The following is a 6,397-nucleotide window of genomic DNA, read 5'->3' as shown; positions in this document are numbered from 1 at the left end:
CCGCCTCCTGCACAATGAGCCCATGAAGGGACCAATTCACACTACAAGTGCGCCAGCGATTACCCCCAACACTTTCGTTCCTCGTAATAGTGTGTGTGACAACAATCTCAATCGGATTGTGGTCACTCACACCAAGCCCACCTAGTACACACCAATGAAAAGCATACATACTCATTGCCACCGCATTCACTAGAGTAACATCAATGTCACTCTGACCCACCGGACCCGCAAACGTATACCACTCACTGGGTTCGTTAACGACCCGAACATCCTGGGACACGGCCCACTCGGCTAGCATCTCACCCCGTGTGTGGTTCGAATACCCAGACGAATGTCTGGATACCTTGCTGAACCACATGGGGGATGATGCATTCGCATCAAGAACAAGGATGAAGTAGATAGGGACAGTAGGAATCTCGTTAATCCATTCAAGCGCGTCACTAATTAGATGACGAGGCATTTGGCTACCTTAAGAGAGTCATAGTTACTCCCGCCGTTGACCCGCGCTTACTTGAATTTCTTCACTTTACATTCAGAGCACTGGGTAGAAATCAGATTGTGTCAACACCCGCTAGGGCCATCACAATGCTTTGTTTTAATTAGACAGTCGGATTTCCCAAGTCCGTGGCAGTTCTGAATTGATTGTTAATTGATAATCGTTATAATTTAAAAGAACTAATTGGTTGCCCAACTAGTATTCTTAAAAATTTTAGCAAGAAAGTTCCACAATTGGCTACGTAACTAAACTATCCGGGGAACAAGAAACTACCATAAATGATAGAAACTTTATTTACCCAGAACGAGCACATAAACCATGTTATTGCTTTCCAATCAAGCCCGACTATCTCAATCTTCAGAGCCAATCCTTATCCCGAAGTTACGGATCTAATTTGCCGACTTCCCTTGCCTACATTATTATATCGACTAGAGACTCTTCACCTTGGAGACCAGCTGCGGATATTGGTACGGCCTGTTGAGAAGTTTGCGTGTCCCCACCATAAATTTTCAAGGTCCGAGGAGAAAATATCGACACAACAGTATATGTCATGCTCTTCTAGCCCATCTACCATATCTCTCTGCGAAAGACTTCCATGGTAGTACGGCTATAAAACAGAAAAGAAAACTCTTCCGATACCTCTCGACGGCTTCTTTATGGTCGTTCCTGTTGCCAGGATGAGCACGAGGCCCATATTTAATAACAAACGGATACTCAACAGGTTACGGAATTGGAACCGTATTCCCTTTCGTTCAAAATTATTCAAGTGTATAAATATCGGTTAAATGACAAATATATTTGATTTTTCTTTACTTGAAAATTTTCGGCTTTCGCCTTGAACTTAGGACCGACAAACTCGTGATCAACCACTGTTCACACGAAACCCTTCTCCACTTCAGTCCTCCAAGGTCTCATTCGATTATTTGCTACTACCACCAAGATCTGTACCAATAGCGGCTCCATGCAGGCTTACGCCAAACACTTCTATGCACACCATTGTACCTTCCTACTCACTAAAGTTTCCAAATTTATATTACACGTAATATAAACCATCTACTTTAGCGGTAATGTATAGGTATACAACTTAAGCGCCTTCCATTTTAAGGGCTAGTTGCTTCGGCAGGTGAGTTGTTACACACTCTTTAGCGGATTTCGACTTCCATGATTATCGTCCTGCTGTTTTAAGCAACCAACGCCTTTCATGGTTTCTGTATGAGTTGTTAATTTGGGCACCGTAACATTACGTTTGGTTCATCCCACAGCGCCAGTTCTGCTTACGAAAAGTGGCCCACAGGGCACATTATATCATAACCTTAAACTTCATATCAAGAAAGTTAAGGTTCTTACCCATTTAAAGTTTGAGAATAGGTTAAGATCGTTTCGACCCTAAGGCCTCTAATCATTCGCTTTACCAGATAAGATTATTTTATACAACAGTTAAATGCACCAGCTATCCTGAGGGAAACTTCGGAAGGAACCAGCTACTAGATGGTTCGATTGGTCGTTCGCCTCTATACTCAATTCTGACAATCGATTTGCACGTCAGAACTGTTTCGGTCTTCCATCAGGGTTTCCCCTGACTTCAACCTGATCAAGTATAGTTCACCATCTTTCGGGTCACAGCATATATGCTCAAGGTACGTTCCAGTTAGAGGCATAAATAATATAAATATTATTATACATAACTATATAGAACGCCCCGGGATTGCGTTAATTAACTATAAATAGTTAAAAAACTAATCCCATTAATAGTCAAGTTAATTACGCTATTAGGTTTATATCCCAATAACTTGCACATATGTTAGACTCCTTGGTCCGTGTTTCAAGACGGGTCCCGAAGGTATCCTGAATCTTTCGCATTGTTAATCATACAAATGCATATAATAAACACAAATATCAATGATAATTATGCCATTATATAATTCCGAAAAATTAACGCACTGTAATCATATAAATCTATCAGCACTTTATCAAATTTATATCTTTTATTTTATGTTAAAATGCCAAGCATATAATTCAAATAAGCAATCAGACATAATTTTATGATAAATATTTATGCTAATAGATTAAAATGTCCTTATATGGAAAAAATGCACACTATTATTATAATATTGTTTAAAATATTACAATTCTAATGATGAATTTTCCATAACGGATATTCAGGTTCATCGGGCTTTACCTTTAAGCAGTTTCACGTACTATTTAACTCTCTATTCAGAGTTCTTTTCCACTTTCCCTCACGGTACTTGTTTACTATCGGTCTCATGGTTATATTTAGTTTTAGATGGAGCTTACCACCCACTTAGTGCTGCACTATCAAGCAACACGACTCTCTGGAAACACCATCTAGTAATCATTAACGTTATACGGGCCTGGCACCCTCTATGGGTAAATAGCCTCATTTAAGAAGGACATAAATCGTTAACTTCTCATACTAGAATGTTGATGTTCCGTACACTGCATCTCACATTTGCCATATAGATAAAGTGACTTAGTGCTGAACTAATTTCTTTTCGCTCGCCGCTACTAAGAAAATCCTTGTTAGTTTCTTTTCCTCCCCTAATTAATATGCTTAAATTCAGGGGGTAGTCCCATATGAGTTGAGGTTGTATAAAACAATGTTTATTGAACATTATTTATTGTTTAATATAATGGATAATACTTTTGTTCTGAAGTTCCATAAATTTTACAACAATTCTTTTATCACACATCATTAATAAGAGGCAATTCTATCCAATAATATAGCATATGCTTAAAACTTCGAAAAATTTTTAACAACTTAATTAGCAAAGTCTTACAACCCTCAACCATATGTAGTCCAAGCAGCACTATAAAATTAATTAAAGTACAAAACAGCATGGACTGCGATATGCGTTCAAAATGTCGATGTTCATGTGTCCTGCAGTTCACACGATGACGCACAGTTTGCTGCGTTCTTCATCGACCCATGAGCCTAGTGATCCACCGCTTAGAGTGATAATTTATATTGGTTTATTTCATTACGTCACAAATGTTTTTATTAAAAGAAATTAAAAATACACCATTTTACTGGCATATATCAATTCCTTCAATAAAATTGTTTATACCTAAATTGTGTTGCGAAATGTCTTAGTTTTACATATACTTTAAAAATATGGTATGAATAAAATTTTTATATAGATACAAGAATTAAATATTTTTATAGAAATATGCAAAGCATTAACCTGAAAACAGGTACAACACATAAAATTTAGGTTGTTGCGTTTATATAATGTACGCGCATATAATAATGACCAATACATCTGTGCAACGCATGTATATTATGGTACATATACACGCAAGTTTTTCATCATTAAAACGCATAAACACAGAAAAATCCCAAATTGATTATGACAGATATTATATAAATATATATTAATTGGGAATAAGTATGTGTATATGTTTTTAAATGATTATTCATTTATATTCAGAAAAATTTTATATATTTCTATATATAAAATTGTTTTTATTAACGGAAATGGACATTATACAATAATGATCCTTCCGCAGGTTCACCTACGGAAACCTTGTTACGACTTTTACTTCCTCTAAATAATCAAGTTCGGTCAACTTTTGCGAAACAACCGCAACACACAAGGCGTCACAGTGATCACGTCCGGAGACCTCACTAAATAATTCAATCGGTAGTAGCGACGGGCGGTGTGTACAAAGGGCAGGGACGTAATCAATGCGAGTTAATGACTCACACTTACTGGGAATTCCAAGTTTATGTGAACAGTTTCAGTTCACAATCCCAAGCATGAAAGTGGTTCAGCGGTTTACCCGGACCTCTCGGTCTAGGAAATACATGTTGATACTTTCATTGTAGCGCGCGTGCAGCCCAGGACATCTAAGGGCATCACAGACCTGTTATTGCTCAATCTCATTATTGCTAGACGCAATTTGTCCATTTAAGAAGCTAGTGTCCTTATAATGGGACAAACCAACAGGTACGGCTCCACTTATATAAACACATTCAAACACAATAAACATTTTACTGCCACTATGAATGAAGGCTATATAAGCTTCAACACCATAATCCTGAAGATATCTATTTAATATATTTGAGTCTCGTTCGTTATCGGAATTAACCAGACAAATCACTCCACGAACTAAGAACGGCCATGCACCACGAGCCATAGCTTCGAGAAAGAGCTATCAATCTGTCTTACACACTTATGTTCGGACCTGGTAAGTTTTCCCGTGTTGAGTCAAATTAAGCCGCAGGCTCCACTCCTGGTGGTGCCCTTCCGACAATTCCTTTAAGTTTCAGCTTTGCAACCATACTTCCCCCGGAGCCCAAAAGCTTTGGTTTCCCGGGAAGCGACTGAGAGAGCCATAAAAGTAGCTACACCCAATTGCTAGCTGGCATCGTTTATGGTTAGAACTAGGGCGGTATCTGATCGCCTTCGAACCTCTAACTTTCGCTTAAGTTAGTCTTACGACGGTCCAAGAATTTCACCTCTCGCGTCGTAATACTAATGCCCCCAAACTGCTTCTATTAATGATGACCTCTTGATCTGAAAACCAATGAAAGCAGAACAGAGGTCTTATTTCATTATCCCATGCACAGAATATTCAGGCATTTGAAGCCTGCTTTAAGCACTCTAATTTGTTCAAAGTAATTGTACCGGCCCACAATAACACTCGATGAAGAGCAAGAGGAATATATAAAAAAATACAAGTATTTAATTAAATATAAGAACTCCACCGGTAATACGCTTACATACATAAAGGTATAGTACTAACTACAATTGTAAGTTGTACTACCCGTATGAAGCACAAGTTCAACTACGAACGTTTTAACCGCAACAACTTTAATATACGCTATTGGAGCTGGAATTACCGCGGCTGCTGGCACCAGACTTGCCCTCCAATAGGTCCTTGTTAAAGGATTTAAAGTGTACTCATTCCAATTACAGGGCCTCGGATATGAGTCCTGTATTGTTATTTTTCGTCACTACCTCCCCGAGCTGGGAGTGGGTAATTTACGCACCTGCTGCCTTCCTTAGATGTGGTAGCCGTTTCTCAGGCTCCCTCTCCGGAATCGAACCCTGATTCCCCGTTACCCGTTGCAACCATGGTAGTCCTAGATACTACCATCAAAAGTTGATAGGGCAGACATTTGAAAGATCTGTCGTCGGTACAAGACCATACGATCTGCATGTTATCTAGAGTTCAACCAATAAAACGATCTTGAGATCGCTTGGTTTTAGCCTAATAAAAGCACTCGTTCCAAAAGGTCCGTGTTTTAATTGCATGTATTAGCTCTAGAATTACCACAGTTATCCAAGTAACTGTTAACGATCTAAGGAACCATAACTGATATAATGAGCCTTTTGCGGTTTCACTGTTAATTCGTGTGTACTTAGAGATGCATGGCTTAATCTTTGAGACAAGCATATAACTACTGGCAGGATCAACCAGAAAAATGTTTTTATAATTTGTATGTACAAAATATACATACATATTTACAAAATGTATTTACATAACAACTTAATATATTTTTGAATAAAAAATATACTATAGATATTAATGTTAAATATAAACGAATATGGCCATTGTTACATAGCATTTCATGTTCGTTAATTTACGTTTCACATTTTTTAAGATTCACCACATATTATATCTATATGAAAATATATATAATTCGTTCAAAAATATATTTATATGTACACTTACTTAATATATATTTTATCACACATTGCTTAATACCATAATGGAATAAACACTTCAATTTTGATGACAAACTTGATAATTTATTTATATGTATAAATTATGTATGCATAACTTGCAAACATAATTATGCGATGAAAATATATTAGGTAAAACAAGTCACATACTATATTAAATAGTATGTAAAATGTTAAAGTTTCATTTATG

The 6,397-nt window shown here is 37.3% G+C and overlaps 1 non-coding gene and 1 pseudogene across 1 annotated transcript; both read right to left on the bottom strand.

Moving 5' to 3' along the window:
- Positions 1-354: 354 nt before the first annotated feature.
- Positions 355-3,105, bottom strand: LOC116650173 (large subunit ribosomal RNA; annotated as a pseudogene).
- A 188-nt stretch (positions 3,106-3,293) lies between these two features.
- LOC116650174 (5.8S ribosomal RNA) lies at positions 3,294-3,472 on the bottom strand. The gene has a single exon (XR_004303151.1). It is a non-coding gene; the product is annotated as a 5.8S ribosomal RNA (ribosomal RNA).
- Between the last annotated feature and the right edge of the window lie 2,925 nt (positions 3,473-6,397).

Source organism: Drosophila virilis, unplaced genomic scaffold, assembly GCF_030788295.1.
Source record: "Drosophila virilis strain 15010-1051.87 unplaced genomic scaffold, Dvir_AGI_RSII-ME tig00002232, whole genome shotgun sequence".
NCBI lineage: Eukaryota > Metazoa > Arthropoda > Insecta > Diptera > Drosophilidae > Drosophila > Drosophila virilis.
The sequence above is the reverse complement of the archived record's forward strand: the minus strand, read 5'-3'. Positions and strand labels throughout refer to the sequence as shown.